Source organism: Equus caballus, chromosome 3 (assembly GCF_041296265.1).
Source record: "Equus caballus isolate H_3958 breed thoroughbred chromosome 3, TB-T2T, whole genome shotgun sequence".
Classification (NCBI taxonomy): Eukaryota; Metazoa; Chordata; class Mammalia; order Perissodactyla; family Equidae; genus Equus; species Equus caballus.
Window position 1 is genome coordinate 78,420,269 of NC_091686.1, and position 22,281 is coordinate 78,442,549.

Below are 22,281 nucleotides of genomic sequence, written 5' to 3' on the forward strand. Positions count from 1 at the left end.
TTTCTGAAGAGGACATGAATAAAACCGAGATGAGAGAGAGAATCTAACTTTGAAGAAAAAAATCTGAGACTCATCCTTAAGAACTATTCTTAGAGGGGGAAATAAAATTCCAACTTCAATCTTCACTTTCTATATTTCCTCAATAAATAGCCTAGACAAACATCCACATAAACTGGAACAATCAATTAGCTCTGGTAATTATTACAGCTCACAGTGGTTTTCTACTAGGCTAACAATTTTCCCTACACGCTTTCCACACATTTGACAAAAATCAACAATTACAATCATAATATCAAACATCTTACTACAACCCCTTGTATACAACAATACTGGAGGCCCCTAACACAGAATATAAATTTAATTTTAAAATTTTTATTAGTATGGAAAAGTGATGTTGATACTGTCGTAAAAGGAAATTATACACTTTACAGCCTGAGTTTTCTTTCTCCCTTTCTTGACTGTACAATAAGAGACTAGATACGTCAACTCATTCCTTACCAATTTGGTCTCTGTACCAATGATGCTTTCCTGCCATTCTTCTCACTGGCATTTCTAATGGAGCTTGAAATTGACAATTTTGGCCTTATGCTTTATTTTATTTTGTTTTGTTAGTCTGGGTTTTGTTTTCCTTTAGTGTTTTACTTTATGCACTGTTTTTTATGCATTTATTTTATGCACCATGTTTTACTTTATGCACCATTTTAATATGTAAAATTCTCCTGTGAAGTACAACGTATTGGAAAGGAAAGTAAAGATTGAGGTTTGAGTTTAGGAGGAAAAAAATATCTTGACCATGTCACAGCACTATATTTGGAGAATAAACTACTCCATAGTGTCTTAACTCATAGCGTCAAGATAATATAAGATTAACACAAATCTACATGGGTGCATAATCTAAATGAAAAGTAGGCTCTAACTCAGTGCCTCCAGAAGGATAAAAAGAAGTAAAATTCATAAAAATGAAAAATCTAAAAGGCTTCTCTGCAATTATAGTTATGATAGAATTGGCACAGCATGGTTTTAACCACATAGAAGATTAATATTTATTTTCAACAAATGTACCTAGAAAAATGTTATTATATCCCCTCCCTTTTCACTAGGAGCATGCTGACTGAAACGGATTCATTTTATCTAAGCTGACAGCCAGACAAAACTATATTGTGAATATTTTTTTATCTCTCATTAAATAAGAACTTAGCAACATCTGGTTTGTTACAATTATCCAAAATTATTCAAAATTTTTTTGGTACGTTTAACTATGTGCCACTGTGTTTAACAGTTCTTTTTAATACAACATTCAGAAAAAAACAAATGATAAAACAATTTAATTATGGAAGAAAGTATTAATTCCAATGAGAGACTCAAACTCTTAGAAAAATTACTAATTCACTTTTAGAGCAGTTAGGATTATAAGTAAAGTCAGCTATTTGGTTACCCAGGACAAGAATTTAAGGGTTTTTATGTTCTTTCAAAAAGTCTTTTCGGCTCTCAAGAAAGGTTTGAAATTGTATCTCTTCTCCATGCTATATTAGAGAACAGAGAATATCTTATACTGAAATAGCAGTTCCTCAAAGGGACACAAATATTGACATCATATTACAAGCCCACCTTGAAAGAGCAAGTGCTCACAGGCCAGGTCTAAAGGGCACCAAGTCCCAGTTCACACACGTCAGCAGCACCTGGCTTCAAAATATTTTTGACAACTATGATGTTGTTATTACGCATGTCAATTGTATTTCTTTTTCTCAAAGCCACCAATAAATTTGCTAAGTACGACTTAAATTCCTCATTGTTTTATATGTGTTATGAAACTATGTTCCATTCAACATGAGAGAAGTTTATTCAAGATAAAGGACTCTGAGCTTATACCCTGTACTCTGTAACAGTTATTTCTTTGTGACAGTGATACTATTTTCTTAAGTTGTCACTTTTCAAGTAAACAATTTTCTTCAAATCCTAAAAATAGTTGCTTTGGGGGAAATGTACATTGGAGAAAGAGGAAGACTACGTCTACCCTGAATACTAAGTATACAAATGGTATTTGAGAGGCTCTATATATTAGGCATACATGTCTGCAGAATGTATGAGAAATAAGTAAAAAAGGCATTTCTGGCATTCTTATCTGACAGTGCCTGCAAGTGTTCAGGCTTCCATTTGTATCTCACAAATTGCCGGATAATCATTCCTTTCAGAATAAGTCAGAGATAAAAAAAAGATAGCATAGTGTACATAACGTAACATGACAAAATGATTCCAAATGGAAGGCCATAAAGAGTGAAGGCAACAGACATAAAATGTGATGTCAATCTTGTGAAAAGTTTGGGGGCAAAGGAAAAAAGACGGCGTGAATCACTGTATTCCACTCCTCCTTGCTACATGAAGCAAGGATGTTAACACCTATTTTTCCCATCTGACTCTCATAATAACCAAACCTCATGGCAGTGCATTATACTACAGAAACCAACTTAATTCTCAAAATCCCACAATGAAATAGATATCATTAGCCTAATGATACAGAGTAAACTGAGGCTCAGAAAATGACCCAAAGTCACACAGCTGTCATATAGTTGTTCCAAGTTCTAAGCCCTAAAGCCCATGTTCTAAATCACTATCTCAGTGACACAGTCAAGTTATTGGAGCCTGTGCTATTAATTTTTAAGTCATACAAGGCACATTTCATGTATGATGCTTTCCCTAACATGCTACACCCTCATCTTTAAAAAAATCAACCCATCAACACAAAACACAAACCTCATTTACATATCAGTTTCTCCAGGTTACGAAAAAACTAAAAGTAGTCCCAGCTTTCAATGAATTTATATTTCCATAGAGGTATAAAACAAGAAGAGAAATAATCAAAACCCATGGTGGAATGTCATAAAAGCCATAAAAAAATATAACAAAGCTACAGGGAATTAGACGACAGAACACAATGAGGAAATAAAATATTTAAATTATTAATGAAAGACATAAAAGGCAAAAAGTCTTAGACATTCTTAAATAATATACAGTTAACTCTTTTGCATTTGTCATTCAGACTATCAACCACTGTAACGTTGTAAGAAACACGTTCTATTGTCTTTACAGGTACCATTAAAATAGGCATTCCTTTGAATGACTTCAAATAATGAGGATTTATAAATAAATCACTTTGACCAAAATGAGAGAATTTTGTGGTTTGAAAGGTCTTAACTCAGTTAAATGAAATTCTAACATCTGACTTTATGATTTTTACATAGTATTTAAAATACAAACATACAAAAAATTCTAGTTATAGGTCTCTAAAGAATGGATTTTAACTTTCTGGTAAAAAATAAATCTGATTAAATAATTGGATATAGCATCGTAACAGTATATCAACGGTAGATCAGTAAAAATTAATAACAAGTTCAGATAAAATGATTTAAAAAAAGATCACCATCACTTAGCTCCCCCATGTCTTTAGTTGATAATCAAGTTAGAGCACAGCTTATCAGAGTTGAAAGGGACATTATTTAATACAAACCCCTTCTTTATACACGAGTCAGTTGAGGCCAGAAAGAGGCAAGCTCTGCCCCACACTTCCAGCTGAGAAGGGGCATGGCGGAAGCTTGCACTCGCATCTAACTGGTCTCTCCACATCTCCTCTTGATGCCTCCTCCAATTACCCCTACACAGAACAGCCAACATGATCTTTGTAAAATGAAAACCTGATCTTGTTATTGCCCTGCTTAAAACCTTTAATGACTTCCCATTGCTCCTAAGATAAAGTCCAAAATACTTAACCTTAAAAAGTCACTGCAAATTCTGGACTCCCATTTACTTCCCTAGCCAGATCTCATGTCACTTCCTCTCTCAATCCTTGTACCCCAGCTACTAGGACCTTCTTTGAGTTTTTCAAATGAACCAAGCTCTGTCGTACTCTTGGCCTGCAAACAGGAGGTTCGCTTCTTCAGGAAGGCTGTCTGCTTGGCCAATTCCTACATATCCTCCAGGGCTCGGCAGGATGAGACTACCTGTCATCTGGAGTGTCTGAGATCCTTGGGTCAAATGTTATCATAAAACTCAGTATGTATTTCCCCTTTTCTAATCTCTATCACAATTGTGTTTAATTTTGTCACAGAGGAAGCACACAATAAGTATTTGTCGATAAATGGATGAAAAAGATTAATGATGCCAAATTTATTATCTTCTCACTATAGTATTTTCCCTCTATTAAACATTTCATTCCACTAAGATAAGTTTCTCAAGCCACATTTATTTATCCTTTTGCCTATAGACTCTTATACTAATATCATTTGTTTTCTAGAACATACTTTGACATTACTTTATTAGCATTCAATGATTTGTTCTAAATAAAAATAAAATCAGTTTTATCATCATATACTACAGAAAGCCTCCAAAATTCTAAATAATAAGCTTAAACCTAGCAGTGGAGAGATGATAAAGTCTACTGTCTTTATTAAATGATAATACCACATTTCTCTTAAAAATTACTTTCCAGATTGATATTTTACTGCTGTTCTCTGACAAGTAGAGTCATAACCACAGCACTGCCAACTTTAGCACCAGTATTCCTAAAGCTCGTTCCTCCATCTCCACAGAGTTTCTCAGGACCAAAAGACACCAGACGCTTAATAAGCCAATGAGAATGGAGAGAAGTTAGAATAAGGATGAACAGAAACCAAGCTTCTGGAGTAAAATTCCCTCCTGGTGACAAACACACAGATCTACATTTCCAAAGCTAATCTAGGAAAGCTTAGTTTCAATATCATCCAGATCTTAAGTGTTCTCCTCATCTTAAATCTACAACACCTGACCATTCTTTATGGTCAACGGATAGCTTACTTTATGACATTCTGAAATTTATTATTACAGGCAGACAACTGACACTGAAACGTTTTCTATGTTAACTCACTTTCTCTGTAAAATGAAAACTTCAGGTGTGTTGTCCCTATTGTCAAATCAAGGCAACTATGCTGAATTTTCTTCCCTTTCCTCAGCTCTATTCACCTCCTCCAGGAGAACATGCCTGGGTCTGTGATGAGCTCTTCTGATGACAGAATGTGAAGGGAGCAGTGAACCAGCACATTCTCTAGGGCTGCCTGCTCAACCTTCATATCTTAGCTCAAACGTCACGTGCTCTGCAAAGTCTTCCCAGATCCTACTCACCCCCCCAACTCAGACAAGGTCTGATCTTGCAGCTGTAACTCTCATAGCACCCTGGACTTGACCTTTGTAGCACTTACCACAATTTTAAGTAAATAATTAATGATAGCTACATTGCTTAATACCTCTTTATTTCCATCATTTTACAAGTGCTATAAAGTCAGAGGCTCTTTCTGCCATGTTATGCTCCATATCCTGAGCATGATGCAGACATCTGATGCTAATAAATACATAGTGAATGACAAAATTAATGACTTAATGAAGCCAATCTTTTTAAAACTGCAGAAAAAAGGAGAACAACTGAGAGGGCCACTTAGAAGATATTAGCTTCAACAACAAATGAAAAATTAACACAAACAATAAAAGCTATCAGTGTGCTATATGTTTTATATATGTCATCTCATTTAACCCTCACAATAACTTTCAAAGGTAAGTATTATTTTGATCCCCATTTTACACATGAGGAAACTGAGGCATGGAGAGGTTGGGTAACTCTTCCAGGGTCATCCAGAGGGAGGGTTGGAAATCACGCATTTCTGATTCCCAAGCTTCTGCTCTCTTTTTACCTTACCTCGTTGCTTCTCTTTAATATAAATTTTATTACTGCATTTTGCATTTCTCTACATGTGTATTTATTACTGTCAGTAAAGATCATTTGATTAATTCAGAACTAAATGAAAGTTAATGCTTAAACTTTAAAATAATTTGCAGTAATTTCATGTAAATAAATTCAGCCATGTGGGAAAAAGAGGAGTGAAAGGGGTACACTGTATTTGATGCTCAATATATTCAATATATACACTGCTGCTTTATAAATGAAGAGACTTTGAAATTGCCTTGATATAAGATAGGATTACAATGGGCCCAAAACTCTGGTTGTAGAATTTATTTGATCTGTAAACATAAGGGAAAGAAAACTGATATAAGAAACTATATCAAATCCTAAAATGATTTACTGTTAAAGAAAACATCAGTATCCTTAATAGTAGAGAAATGTAACAGAGAAATATGAGAGAAACTTATTCAATTCCTTAACATTTTTAAAGAATGTAAGACATTTCCATTATGTCATTTCCTTTGTAAACCTTCACAGAAAGAATGTCTAACCTATTTTATCTTTTTAAAATATGTTGTTACCACATGCAATACTGTACCATAGCTGTTTAAGAAGGATGAAATGTGAAAATTCTTATAAAATCAACTACTGATTAAGCTTTTTTGAAAAATTAACTGCAAAGGTATGCTAGTCTAATGAATCTTACCTTTACTTTGATCTCATGGATGTTTTAGAAAGAACCCACAGTCCTATCCCCTCTTTACAGATGAAACAGACCTAGAGGGGCTGGCCCACTGGCCGAGTGGTTAGGTTCGCGCGCTCCGCTGCAGGCGCCCCAGTGTTTCGTTGGTTCGCATCCTGGGCGCGGACATGGCGCTGCTCATCAAACCACGCTGAGGCAGCGTCCCACATGCCACAGCTAGAAGGACCCACAACGAAGAATATACAACTATGTACCGTGGGGCTTTGGGGATAAAAAGGTTAAAAATCAAATCAAAAAAAAAAGAAAGAAACAGACCTAGGGAAGTTATATGATAAATGTGATACAGCTACGTAGAGACAAAGCCATGCCTGAAACCAAAAATGAGAATTTTCACGTGCAAGACTGAGAAGTTCCTTGATAGAAGGCAGCATATGCTGTAACCAGCCAGGTCCCTTTGGGCAAGTCACTTCAATTCTTGATGACAATTTTTTTTTAAGTTTTATTTTTATTGTGCTAAGAACACTTAACATGTGATCTACCCTCTTAACAGATTTTTAAGTGTACGATATAGTACTGTTAACTATAGGCACAATGTTGTATAGCAGATTTCTATAACTTTCTCACCTTACATAACTGAAACTTTATACCCATTGATTAGCAAATGGAGAGGTGTTAATCAACAACAATAAATTTTTTCTTTGGAGGAAATAAAGTGTGCAAAGGGTGTGCCTTTTAAGATTCCTTTCTATGCCTTTATTATTCCGCATTCAGGTACACAGCAATTTTCAACGGCACTTGAATTTATCTTGCAACAGTAACTTCAAAAACTGCTTTCGTGTTCAGTTGTTTCTTCTAGGTCCATAAAGCACATTCACGCAGTTATTCATTCATTTATTAATCAAGCATTAAACTCTATCCATAAATAAGTTCTGGTGCAGACTTAAAGAAATATGGAAAGTGAAATAAGAATTGGTTTCCAATCTGACTGCTAGAAATATACCTTAAATAGACCATTATGATTGCAAGCAGAAGTCACAAAGATGTACTTAAAGTATAACTCTTAGTCCAAGTCAAAAATGAATTTATGAAATCAAATTCAGTAGGTATTGGTATTATTGTAAAAATGATAAAAAGTTGCATCATGCACCTGCTGTTTTCCTCTTCCACTTGACTTAAACACTACTGAACACCTCATATTTTGTACCTCATTCTTATTCCTATGAACAGATCTCTAACTGAACTTACACCTACCAAAACTTGAGTTCATGTTTACTAATTATGACCCATAATCTTCCGTTTACTTTTCTGTACTGCTCTCTCTCTCCTTTTATAGACAACGTTCAATTACTATGAAAGTGTTTATTGACAGTTTACTGCTACTTTTCATACTTAAATTTTACAATAGCCCAAACCAAGCCCACAATTTTCTTGTTCCAAAAGAGGTTTGGTAAAGAAGAACTTGGTTAAGTTGAGGTTTTAGATGAACTTAGGAGATAAGACGTCCAGTCACAGCAGAGAATGAAACTAAGAAATTTTATGGGAACGTAAAGTGGATGGTGGACTTCTTAGTTCTTCATAAATCAGTTTCACTGTACAGTTTTGTTTTAATATTATGTTAAATTCAAAGACATTAGGCACAGTCCTATTTAAATGTTAATAGCCAGTAAATTCATTTTTTATTACTGACTATTTTACTGACCTCAGCATTTATACATTTATATATGTGAGAGTTAGTAATTGTCAAGAGTTACCAAACAATTGGTATGTTACTAACTTTATTAACTATACATAACTGAGCATTAGTAACTACTAACTATACATAGCTGAGAGTTAGCAATTCTTAAGAATTCCCAAAAAAGAGGACGAGCTACGCCTGTACAGAGGACAATGATGCATGTGGATCATTGTAACCGAGTAGTAAAAGTCAAATAGTAATTATTTTCTGTTTGTCCTAGGAATTGTACTTCAAGGAATCTGCTACAGAAATCATCAGAGAACGGGCCAAGCTTTACATTAATTATCCTACCAAAATATGACAACCCACATGAATAAGGAAATGTTTAAATAAATCATAGTATATCAATACTATGCAATATTTTAGAATATTAAAAATGATCCTTTCAAAAAAATTAATGGCATTGGGAAATTGAAGAGAATTATACAAACTGTATATTTAGCTTAACCTCAATTCTAGTAAAACAAACACAATACACAATCAAAATACAGATAACATGGGGCCGGCCCGATGGTGCAAGTGGTTAAGTTTGCACGTTCCACTTCAGTGGCCTGGGGTTCGCCAGTTCGGATCCTGAGTGCGGACCTGCACACTGCTTGTCAAACCATGCTGTGGCAGGCGTCCCACATATAAAGTAGAGGAAGATGGGCACAGATGTTAGCTCAGGGCCAGTCTTCCTCAGCAAAAGGAGGAGGATTGGCAGCAGATGTTAGCTCAGGGCTAATCTTCCTCAAAAAAATAAATGAATAAAAAATTTTTAAAATTTTTTTTAAATACAGATAACACATGGATAAAATACACGGATAATCAAGCTAAAAATATGTGTGTAATAATCTCTGCGAATATTGTGATGTACCACTATATTATGATATATTGGGTGATTTCTGTTTTGACTTTTTGTATCTCTATTATTTCACAAGTGTTCAACTGGCATACTATCCTCTGACATTGATACTATGAGTCTTTCATAAAGACAGTGCATTCATTTGTAATAAAGAAGGTTAATTTCTTCCTTATAAATCTAATGCTTTCTTTCATACTTCACTACATTTTTGTCGTTGTTGCTCTATTTCAACACCCCTTAGATTCAAGGAAGAAAACACACATATACACTACTGCAATCTCACCATCATCCATTATTCAAGAAAGGTCTCATTGAATAAATGTCTGCTCAGAGGCTCTAAGCAAATTTCATTTCTGAACACTACTGTCTGCAGCCCAGCAGGCTATTTCACCAAGATAAGATCGCACATTTAATCAAATGCACCAAAAGAAGAAATACTCCCAAAGTTTGCTTAATAATGTTAAATCATAAAAATACAATGTTGACAGCCTACTAATTCTTAGTGCTCTTTCTTCTTCAAGGATTTGCAACAATAAAGAAGGTATACAGGAGTTCTTCTAATTAAGGTTTCTACTAACCTTTAAAAATTCTCCCAAATTATCTTATGTTTCTATTTATCTTGAATTTGTACTTAAAAATGAAAAGTCAACACAACTGTCTGTTTTGAACAAAGAAAAAACAAAAAACAATAAATTTAGGAGGTTTTCACAACTTATACAAACAATACCTCTAAAGCACCGTTTCACTTCAACTGATCAAATGCCAGCATTAACACTACCCAGACTCTAGTTTTTGCAATAATGGATCCATATTAGACGTCTGTCACTTCAATAATATTATTATTGGATAGGTTGAAGTATATTTTCATTGGATTCTTCAGGCAGCTAATAAAGTTATCCATACTAAATAATTTGAAATTTCGTATTTCATGTACTTTTCAATATTCTGCCTCTAAACATAAGGTTTACTTGAATAAACATATATTCCCATCAGTACCATGACACAACGAGTACACTAGCAAGTGTAAAATAATTAGATGTCTCAAACAGATGGATGGATTCATATCTGCAAATGCATTTTTTCTGCTTGTACTTCTATTTGCATTTATTTTTTGCTATATTTATTCCCATGCCATAAGTTTTTGTTTCTTCAGTTTCTTCTGGGATAACTTTTTCGTCTGTGCAATTTCCACTTCCAGTTTGGGAACAATGTGTTCCTTTTCAGTAAGGACCATCTTAATGTGGCTGGTGGAGCTCATACATGAGTTAATCCAACCATGAGTTTTGTGTCCAACGGCATTTCTTGGGGGCCTAGTTCATCTGGATGTACCTAATACCTAAATAATCTACATTTAAACCTGTAAGTGCAGCATTACTGTCTGCATTTTTAAGCATGAGTAACAAAAATTCAGCACTCAATGTGCCACCAAACCTGGGTCCAGCGCCCCTATTTGGCACTATACAATGGCAACTCCATCAGGGTATGATGGAATGCCAGATGTTGCTTATGTAAATAATATCTTTCAGATGTCTGGTAACTTTTCAGATATGCATACCCTTGATAACTGGGGCAGTTTCACAGGTGTTCTTAAACCCAAAGATGTGAATCCCTTGATTTGCATGTTTGGGTTGGGTTTTCTACGTCAACCATTTTTCAAGATCACTTTGGCTGCATACAGGAAAAGAGTAAACCCATTTTTAATGGTTTTCTTCACCAATTCTCCTAATGCCTGATCTGCCTCAGTTAACAAAGGATCACTGTATTAGATATTCAAGTTTTATCAACCCCTCGCCCTTTTTCTGTGGACAGGATCTCTCTCTTAACTAAGCCTTTCCTTCTTCAAGCCAAGTATTTGTCCATCCACAGAGGAACTGCAATATCCTTAATGACTCCACTAAGCTGGTGATGGTGCACAGATCTAAAACTGCATACCTAATTCAGGCTGTAGTGAAAGGGAGAGAATCCAGAAGGCAGAGAAGGAAATGTGGTAGTCTGGATAGGGGCATGCAGCTGGAGCAGAATCCTAGCGGGATTCAGGGTACTAATTCTTTCTGATGCCTAGGTAAACCTCCATCCCTCCCCAAGATTCTTTAGGTAAGAAACACAATGACCTCCCAATAAATTAATCATTTTGGCCTGAAGCTAGTTGGAAGGGTCTTTGCAATTAAAAGAGAAATAATGAACTCACCCATTCTACTAAATCTTCTGAGTTGAATTTAAGTCCATATGACAACTGAGATGTTATCATAAAATATGCAGCATTTTGGAATGAGTGTAAAATAATACTTAACTGTCATACACAAAAATTACTGAAAATTAAAGTGAAATTTAACTGAAAATGCCTAAAATTCAAAAAATGATAGTGTATTATTTTAAAAGAAAATGATTGCCTAAGCTCTTCTTCCAAAGACAAATATAGTTAATCATATGAGTAAAACTCCACAGACAAATTCAACCGAACAGTTAAAGCCAATATAAAGAAGAAAGTCTATAGACATACACATGCCTCATGGTAACACAAAACTACTTCTCAATAGACTCTTTGTCCACTCCCTGAAGTCACGATCAGTATTCTGAGTCAAGGTTCAAACAATAACCATGAGCCATTGACAAATCAAGAACACTGAAAATTAGAAAAAATAAAAGACATAAATGTAAACCAGTTGAGCCCTTCCATTCTTGCCAAAAATAAAGTCTCATCTCAAAAAGAAGGCCATCAGTCAGGATCATTTCCTCTTATCTAAAAGTATTTGGAAGAGTTTTGAGGAAAGGAAAAAGGGGAAAAAAACAAAACAAAACAGGAGACTGTTGAAAAACCTCTTACAGGGTCAGCTGTCAATGGAACGCATTTTAGTATTCAGGTTACCCACCCATGCAGAACATCAAAAACTGGGCTTGAGTCTCTCCCTTATTCTCACAGGCTCAGGCTACTGTGGAGCCACTGGGGATGTCTTGAATAGTAACACGCTCTGCCTCTGCGGGACGCATCAACACCAACACAAGCTGATCAAACAAAAGTGGGTGTCGTTTCTACTTGGCTTTCATTTTCTTGAGTCATCCCTTAAAACACTTAAGCCTGGTACAATTTAACAAGTCAGCTGTCCAGTGTGCAGCTTATTTTTTCACTCATTTTTACCACCTACCATGTTGTACTCCTTCCGCTGGGTAATTATAGGGAAAAGTCACACATTCTAATAACTCCTCCTATTGGCAACTGTCACTGAAATACAGATGTTAATTCTAAAATCTGGACCTGTTTATGACCCTTTCCATGCTTCTAGTCTTCAAAGCAATTTGGGGATCTGAATTTTAAGAATTCATCTGCACTTACGGCAATCTTACGAGGACCTGAACTTTGGGATTATAAATCTTTTAAAAGCATGGGAATCCTTAAATCTTGGAAGTTTATGATAATTTGGTTACAACACTGGAGAAAATTCTGATGCAGTAAGAGCTTAAAGAGCTGCTGACGCCATGTGAAAGATGATCAGGAGTTTAATTTAAAATGTCTTACGTTAAATTGCTACTTTCATTTTATACCTGATTTAAAGTCAATCTTCAGACACGGCATTTGGTGGCTGTCAAAAACATTTTCCTGTCAGGATTATGATTTTTGGTGGAGAATTAGTAGCAGAGCACAACATTTTAAGATTAAGAGGAAGAGCTCAGAAATAAGTACTTAATAAAAGGTTAAAAACGGAGAGAGGAAAGAACATGAGGAAGACAAAAAGACCTGTGAAACCCTTCTCGGCTGCTTAAGAAAATGCTATTGATTTTCATTGCTCATCAAGAACTCTTCAATTAAGAAAATGATATGTGATCTAGCTAAATTTTCTTAATAATGGTACTTAAGGATATTTCTAATAAGACTATGACTAATAATAATAGGTACCATTCATTAAATGCTCACTCCATCAGATACTTTTCTATTTACTTCCTATTCCTCACTCCAAACCAGTAATGGAGATTTCATTTCCTTTATCTTACAGATAGAGATGAGAGCTAGAAAATTGTGGAATTGGGATTGTACTCAAGTGTCTCTCATTCCAAAGGCCATTTCTGAGAAGTTCATAATTAGGGACAGTGCCCAGCTATACCCATCTAAGGAGTATAATTTAGTTTCTATGACTTTAAATCAGGATTAACCAAAGTACTCGAGAAGATAAGTCTGCAATACTAACTTCATAGTGGCAGGCCGAGGTCAGAAATTAAACTAGCCATGGAATATACCCACAAAAATGTATACAATGTATAAATATATGTATGAAGTTTCAAATAGATGTCAAAGTGCCATTCAGAAGTATTACAGTTCACCAGTTAAACTTTAGCATCTAGTAAAACTAATCTCTATGCGGAGCTTCCATTACTCATTAGGCGTATTACCACTCACAAACAAACTGAACTACAGTATATAATTACCCCAAGGATCCTTTTCACTGAAAATGGCCTGTTGTGATGCTTAGATAGCGATTAACAGACGAAGAGTGCAGTGAGTCGTCTTGATATCACTTCAGAAAAGTGATTTCCTCCGTAATAATTCCCAAGATACATAAATATTCAATTAGGGTCTTTGAAATCTCGATTTAATTGGGCATTCACACTCTACCCTACTTCAAACTTAGCCCAAGCGATGAAAAGTGTTTTATTAACCCTTACTACAAAAAAAAAAAAAAATCCCAATAACTCTTCATGAGTTTTAAAGTGGGAGGGTAAAATAAAGCCAAGATTATCTTCTATATGAAATTTTCCAATTTAATAGCATTTTAAGACATGCTCTAAAGCAATGAGGTGAAACATAAATGCATATCTGAATCACATGGGGAGTTGACTGATGTCTCCTGGGACCCTCGTGAGACCTAGTAGTTAATAATAATGACAATAATAATAATGACAGCAGCAAATAGTTGCAATCCTGTAATTACATGCCTGGAACTGTTTTAAGAACTTGGCATACATTTTCCCATTAAATCTTCACAACAATCTATGAATTAGGTACAACTGTTACACCCTTTAAAACATCAGGAAACTGAGGCACAGAGAGATCCAGTACCTTGCCCAAGTCAAATAATTTATCAAACCTAGGCGAACGCACCAGAGTCCCTTCTCTTCTGCCTCTCCAGAGCACAGAATTTCAAGACCTGTGGCCTAGCTTTTAAATTTTCCCAGTAGTTCCTTTGCTCCTGTCCCTAGATGAGGCTGGAAACCTGCAGCTTTAAAGTCTTTGTTTCACTCACTGGGGACCAAAAAACTAAAAACAAGCTTCACATGTTGGGAAGAGAATAATGAAAATGTCAAATAACTAATAAAATATCCAACGTGCTTGTGTCTTTTTAAAGCTTGAATAATCTACTTGTTTTCTTACCCTAGATGGCTCCTTTTATGGTCAGATGGGGTGACATTTGTGAATACAAGGAGGGAGATCTTGGAAAAGTCAACATCAGCAGTTCTCAGACCCTCTGATCTGAGGACCCTTTTACATACTTAAAATTCATGACCTAAAGCAACTTTTGATTCTGTTGGTTATAATTATCAATATTTATGTATTAATAGTTAAAGTAGGAAAATTTTAAAACACAAGAAGACACAGCACACATGCCACATGCCATCAGAGCAACGATGTCATCACAAAGCATGTACCTTCTGGAAAACTCCACTGTACACTTGTTAAAGTAAGAGAGTGAAAGGCAAATAACATCTTAACACTATAATGAAAATGTTTTCTCTTCACAGACCCTTGGAGAGGGTCTCAGAGACCCACAAGTTTCCCAGAACACACTTTGAGAAGGGAGGATTGTCTTCTCTAGAAAATAACTGACCTCAAAGTTTTACCAGACAGAAATATTCAGTTGTGTGATTTAATTTTCCATCTAGAGATAATTTTCATAATAGTAGTACCACAAACAATATTCTATTTAAATTCTTAAATAATAAGGACCAAATGTTAACCTATTCTAATATGTATATGTAATCACACTTAGGAAGAAATTCAATAATATTAAAGTAAATTCTTGTTTTAAGTGTCAATAAGACATAAGCAAGACATAAATTATTAAGAGCTATACAATCTGTTATAATCAAACACAGGAAGAACTCTCCCCTTTCATACCGACTCCCTAAAACAAATGGAGAATTTTAACTAATTAAGAATAGGATGGCTAATATTTTTATTTATTTATTTATTTTTGGTGAGGAAGATTGGCCCTGAGCTAACATCTCTTGCCAACCTTCCTCTTTTTGCTTGAGGAAGATTGTCGCTGAACTAACATCTGTGCGAGTGTTCCTCTATTTTGTATGTGGGACACCACAAAAGCATGGCTTGATGAGTGGTATGCAGGTCCGTGCCTACAATCTGAACCTGGGAATCCCAAGCCGCCAAAGCAGAGCTTGCAAACTTAACCACTATACCACCGGGCTGGCCCCAAGGACAGCTAATTTTTTTAAGTATATTTTGTATTGGTGAGTGCATTACCATACTTCACAATTCTAAGAAAAAAATTACACCTGGTTACTTATGCAGTAGTAGAGATAATTTTATTGGGCCATACAGACACTCACACCAGGGTAGTAACATTAAAGGGTTTGGGGGGAAAACACACACATCTTAGGACTCATGTTATCTGGAGGCAGGCTCACACTACATTCTCAAACTGGCCAAACACACACACACACACACACAGATAACAAAGGGAAAATGTCAGGAGGCCCTTACCATATTTGAATATTTTACTTTATATTTTACTATAAAATAGGGTATTCTATAATGAAATGTATTTGCATAAAAGAAAAAGACATAATGCAATAGTAATCTAAGTGTAAATATGTCCTTGAAGGCAAACAAATGATAAACTACAATACAGCCTGTTTTTAGGGCCCCTTCCTGTGAGCAAACGCACATTTTGAATGCAATGCAAATCTTAAGAAATCAAAGGGAAAACAGCCATTTGCAAAACTTAACGAAAGATCAGCTCCCTCTAATTCCAACTGCTCTGGCCATTCACACCATGATAAATTAAGGCTGCAGAGCATTCCTCAAAATCAGTCTCTGTTCTTAAATACAAAAATCACCACCAGTTTTCCTTGCTGATTTCTGGGCAAAAATACCCCACTGCTAACAGTAACTGTCACTGCTCCTTGGGGGTTCTTTTCAAAAAGAGTTTCAACCAGCAAAGTGGTCAAAATGAAATGTGGGAAACAGTTCAGTTTAGCATGATATTATTTGACTAACTTGAATCCTTTGGATTTTATAACCTTTTTTTATTTTCTATTTAGGATTTCCTTGGCTATAGCTCACCAAGGAATCAAAGGTAAATCAAGTCCATAAGAATCCGGCCTTTCCTAATGACTAGAAACAATGCCAGGCACAGCAGCAGGAGCCAGTAAGTCTCACACTCGCTATTATTCCCTGTGGAAAGGAATACTTCAATCTCTGAGCTGTAAGAAGATCATCATTAAGAAAATCATGTCTAAAAGACCTTCCATTCATATTTCTGAGGAGAGCTCTCAATCTGAAGGAGAATCACACCAAGCAATTTAAAATGAGACATCAAAAGCAAATCACCTGCTGGCTTATCATTCTTGCACCCAGGGATGTCTGTTGCAGTCTATCTAAAAAATGTAAATAGTTCACATAAACCTTTATCCTAACATTCCTCCTCCGAGTTTACAGCAATAGTCCAGTCAACCATACACACCAAGAGAGCGCGTTATTGAGTATTTAGTGCTAAGTGCTACGGAATGGCACTCAAGCGCTCTGACACATTCACCTTCAGCTAAAGACAGCACAATACACTGAGGGACACAGTTCTAATGACATCAGGACCTGTGGAATGTATGACTGCTAGGAAACACATGCTGCTAGGAAACAAAGAACAGATCTGATCAAATCTTCTAATGGAAGGACTGGGAATCATTGTGATTAGATCTTTTAAAATGAGAGGACAAGTATTCTTTAATCTTCAGAAACATTGGCAAGAGTAAAGAGTAACACATACCCTCTAGAAATGAAACAAATATATGAAGCTAGATTCTCATGAATTAAATTAAAATTCTCTTGAGTTTTCTATTAAGAGGACCACCACTAGCCATTATCTCAGAAAAATCTACCTTAATCAAAATCAGGTATCAATGATTCAGTATTCCTTCTTTTTTTGCAACCTAAGCTTTTTCAAGAAGTCAAGATCTTAAAAAGTACCATTTTACATACTTTTTAAACAAAATAGAATGTAGCCATTTGCAACAAACCCCAAAGCAATCAAAGCTAATCTACAACTACGGAATTTACTATCTTCTAATTACTGAAACTGAAAAGCAGTTTATCTTTTCAACTTTTTTAAACTGTTAATCTTTGTACATTTTTAACCCTTGCTTTGGTTACCAAAAAAAAAAGATTGAGTGAAACAACGCTGAGAGATATTTCAACACAAATATCCTTTTAACTCCTACAAAAATTAGCTGGAAACCCCTTTTGGTGATGCTACAAAAGAAATGACAAGTCTCTGTAATTCACGTACAGACAAATTGGGCGCCAGAACTCCAGGTCATTTAGTATCATTACAGATTGGAAAATCTACCAGGGAAATCTGGCTAACTTCTGTTTAATCTCATAGAGAAATAAAAAACATTCCCCAAATGAAAAATTACTCAAGAAGTGTTTCTTCGTAGATTCTACAATGACATTCTCTAACTAGTGTTGATAGCCCATGTGACACTAAATTAACAGACCGCCTATTTACTTCAGTGCAAAACACAGAAGGCAATTTTTCCTTCCTGCCAGAGTCTGTGCGTCTCCTCATTTCCCCAGCAGCTGGCTGGAAGGATGTAAAATCAGAGGTGCAAGAAGGCTTATACTTCCTAATGAGTAATCCACCCAGGAAAGTAAACACAACAGACACCACTAGGTTCGGCTCGAAAGGAGCCTGTGGCAGGGCTGCTTACACCGTTGTTTACAATGCGCTCTAACTACTGCAGGCAGGATCACACACAGGCACAGGCAGGAGACACCCGGAGGTGGCTCGCACGCCTCAGTTCGCCCAACTGCTGTGATATCTCCGGCCATAAATAAAGCAGAGCACGTTTCTATCGGAGTGAGGAAAGTGGCCGGAGAATTCCAGGGACCGGGGGTTATGCTGGGTTGACTCGGTTATTTCAATCTGCCGGAGAGATGACTACTCTGTCCCTTGGTCCTCATCAGGGCCAATCTGGGGTGCGTCGAGCGCTGCACCAGACTCTCACGCGCCGCACGCATGTTGCGGAGGTCCTCCTCACTGGGGGAAAGGGGACAGACGCCGTGAGGGTTCCTCGCAAGCCCTACGGGGCCCCACGCGGCCTCCTAAAACCAGATTTTCCAGTTAAGCGGATCCCAGGCGATTTCGATAAGCAAGCTCAGCTCAAGTAGCATCAGCTCTGCCATCCACGCACATACCCCCCGGCCATCCCACGAGCGCACGAACGCGCACACACGGACACGCACATGCCGACCCCGCCGGCAACTAACCCCGGTAGCGGAGCTCAGCCCCCCGCCCCCGCCACATACACACCCACCCACCTATAAAGCTGGGGGGGCCTGGCCCGCTTAGCCCCTGAGCTCCGACGTGGGACGAGCGGCGGGGGCGCGGCAGCACCTACGCTCCGCTGCAGCCCGGAGCCTCCCCTCCTCCTGTGAGAAGCGCCGGGGCGCCTGCCCTCCTACCTGTAACCCAGCCGGCCGTGGCCACCAAGGCTCTGCCCACCCCGCCCGGGGACCCCGGCCGCCTGAATTCGTGCAACACCGCCCCCTGCCCCATGCCCACTCCCAACGCCGCAACACCCCGGGCCACCCACGAAAGTGGCAGCTTTCTTCAGCCAAAGCCGCCTAACAAAGCCTGGGCAAGCAGGTGTAAACCAAACTGCCGGGAAGGGGACACAGCGGGAGGGGTGCGGAGAGGCAGCGCGGCTCCACGACTCAGGGGCGCGACCTGGGCAACCGCAGCCACCAGGATGCTCCAGGCAAGCGTCCGGGGAGGATCGCGGCGGGCTCACAGCCCCGCAGTCCCCATCAGCCCGGTGTCCAGCTCCTCACCGGGTTCCTGTCGGTCCTCCAGCCCGCTCCCGCCTCCATCCGCACCCGCTCCGGGCTGGCGGAGAGAAGGCGCCCCCTGGTCTGCTTTCGGCCCCCACCAGGGGATGACACTGGGGTGAGAGAGGAGGGAAAATTCCCGGAGTGGAAACCGTCCCTGTTCCCCAGCGTGCTGGACTGCGAATGCACCGGTCTACTCTCCGCTTCATCCCTCCCGGCCGCCAAATCGCCCAGTAGCTGGAAAAACCGAACCCGTGCCAAAGCCCAGCGCCCACCAGCCAGGAGGCTCCCTTCCCGCCCCGCATCACGATCGCATAAGTGTGTGTGCGGGCGAGTGTGTGAGTGGGAGGGTGAGTGCGCGTGAATCCCGCACGCCCTCGGCTGCCCGCCCCGCGGACGCCGCCGCCTGCGCCGGGCCAGGGCTACCACCATTCGGAAGAGTGAGAAGAATAAATTACCTTTCGCAACCGCCGGTCCCTGAGATCGTCCCATCAGTTGTTCAACAACCTGCAGCCGGGTGCAGCTTCCACAATCCAGCCATGGAGCCCGGGGCAAAAGACCGGCCGGTCCCAGCGAAGACACCCCCGCCACACGCGGTAAAGAATAATAACCACAGCGCAGAGAAGGCAGCAGGAGGGTGGAGACCCCAGCCACGGAGACACCAACAAAAAGTCTTTCCTTCCCCCTTTCTTCTGCTACACAGCCAGGGAGAAAGGGGAAGGAAAAACAAAAACATCCAAATGCTTGTCTTCCTTCACGTTTCCTCGCTTCACACACACCAAGAGGGTAAAAACGGAGCAAAGAGAGAGGAGGGTTCAAATGTCTCTCGCAGTCCACAGTTGCACAACTTCGGAGTCAGGCTCTGTCTCCAGCAGCAGCCGAAGGACCCAAGCGGCAGCTATTAACATGCGGCAGTCATAGCTGGGGCTGCTTCTCCTGCTGCTGCTGCTGCTGCTGCCGCCGCTTAAGGCAAGACGCTGCTGAAGAGACCAAAAATCTTCCACCATCCATCCCCCCAGCCGATCTTTATATCCAGTTCTCCCACCCCACCCCCTTCTCTTTCTTTTTCTTCTTCTCCGTCCTCCCCTTTCCGCCTGGGAGCGGGAGCGATGGAATAGGTAGGGGGAGCCGCGAGGGCCAGGAGTGGCTTCTTCTCCACCAAACCCTCCTCCTTCTCCGCCCGAGCTTCTCTCCCCGCCGAGGCTCTCCTCTCGCGCCCGCAACCTGCGCCGGGAGCCGGAGCGAGGGCCACGCAAACTCCTTCCCCAGTGCACAGCGGGGGCGCGCGGGGGGCGCGGGCGCCGGGCCGCGGAGGGCTGCGTCCCGGGGGCCGCGGAGCCCCGAGCCCGGGGGGTGGCTGCCTAGCTCGCCGGCCGGGCCGGGTAGCTGCGGGCATGTGGGAGCTTCATCGCGCGGCCCCGGGCTCCGCGCCGCCGCCGCCTCTTCGGTTCTTTCTCTTCTTCGACTCCCCGAGAGCGAGCAAGGCTCTGGTGCTCTCCAGACACGCACACACACACGCGCACACACGAGCGAGCTCCTGCCAAAGCAAACCGTGCAACCCGCGCGCGCGCACACCGGAGAAAAAGGACGGAGGCAAAAAGAGAAGAAAGAAAGGGGAGGGGGCGAGTCACAGGCGGCAGCAGCAGCAGCTGCCGGCGCGGAGGCAACGAGCAGTCCGGGAAAAGCCGGCAGAGGCAGCGGCGGCGCCCACCCGCACCCGCGGCAGCATCTGCATCCCCGCTCCTGGGAACTGGGGCGAGCGGTGCCGGGCGAGCAGGCGACCGGGCGCCGTGCCGAGAGCCGATGGGAGCGCGGGTGCGCCGGGGCCGGCAGCCTGCGCGGCGGACGCAGCCGGGGCCCGAGCCGAGGCCAGAATGAACCGCGGGCGGGCGGGCGAGCGCGGAGAGCCGGGGAGGGGGCTCGCGCCGGGGGAAGGGGGCTCGCGCCGGGGGAAGGGGGTGGCCGGTAAAACCCGGATCTGGAGTACGTGCGGGCTCCGCGCGCGGGCTCCACCTAGCAGCTCCGCAAACGCTTGGAGGTGGGAACGAGAAGGCTGCTACAAGAGGCTTCCCTTTCAGGGTTTCTCAAACAAAGGGTGCCTCTCCTTGCGGCTTTGAGGCACGCATCTCTCCCCATCTCTCTCTCCCTGTCCCTCTCGCTCTCTTTCTCTCTCTCTCCCTCTCTCTCTCTCCCTCCTCCTCCCCCCTTCCCCTTTCTCCCTCACCCCTCTTCTCCTCCTCCTCCACTGCACCCCAGGTGAGTAAACGACGTCAGATGGAAAGTCCTGCCTGCGTCTCTGTTTTTAGGTGCAGATTATTCCATATTTTCATCATGCAGGTACCGACCCCGGTGCGTTTTCTGCCTTTGGTGCATTTTAGATTCCTTCAAACTTACCTCAACTTGCAAGTTCATTGCAGGCTTTAAAGTATCCTTCTCTAATAATAAGATGTGGGGAATCAATGGTTTTATTTCACAACATCAATAAAAATTACCATAATGGATACAAAAAGGTGCCGATTCCAAAGCACTGCCTTCTGATAGAGGAAAAGTCTGCTCAAGTTAACTGAGCGACCTTGGTCAATTGCTGAACCCCTTTGTGCCTTCTTTGCAAATGAGACGGTTAAGTAGGTAATTTCTAAGGTCTTTTCCTGCTCTAAAATTTCATGATTTGAAATGGTAAAGGTGTTATTTTCTCTATCAGTAAATTTGAGTTACGATTATGAGAGAAACTAAGAATTATTATATAGATCCAACAAACGCATTACATCCAAATAGTATTTGAATGTATATATTCAGAATGATCGAATGCCCTTCCAGAGCTCTTAGGGAGGTAACATCAACCCCAGGACATCTGAAGAATTTAAACTCTCATTAGAATTAAAAGACCATACCCATTGTAAGTGACTATCAAAATCTCATTCATTCTTCAAAGTTCAATTTCAGTGTCAAGTGCTCCAACAAGCTTTTTCTCACCGAACTCAATCAGAATAATCACCACTTCCATTATATTCCCATAGCACTTTGATGGTTTCTCCACAATAACACCTATTTCATTCTGCTTTTTTCTTTTTCCTTTAAAATAATTAGTTGCTTGTCTATCCGTCTCCTCAGATTATAGAATCTTCCTTGAAGGCAAATTCCAAATTTTAATCATCTGTATAACCCAAGATTACTCTGTATCCATGGTACTTTACACAGTGTAATTCCTTTTTTAAAAAAATGAGAGGAGGATTTAAGGATA

The 22,281-nt window shown here is 40.1% G+C and overlaps 1 protein-coding gene across 50 annotated transcripts in view; it reads right to left on the minus strand.

The window, feature by feature from the left end:
* The window catches only part of ADGRL3 (adhesion G protein-coupled receptor L3), an 801,265-nt gene extending 780,883 nt beyond the window's left edge, over nt 1–20,382 (minus strand). For 27 of the 50 annotated variants that reach the window (XM_070262457.1, XM_070262459.1, XM_070262461.1 and 24 more), the window contains exon 1: nt 19,499–20,374. The gene's annotated coding sequence lies outside the window, so the exon portion shown is untranslated. Of the gene's footprint in view, nt 1–19,043; nt 19,357–19,498 lie in introns of those variants that run through there. The other 23 variants (XM_070262449.1, XM_070262447.1, XM_070262444.1 and 20 more) reach the window with 9 other exon arrangements.
* Between the last annotated feature and the right edge of the window lie 1,899 nt (nt 20,383–22,281).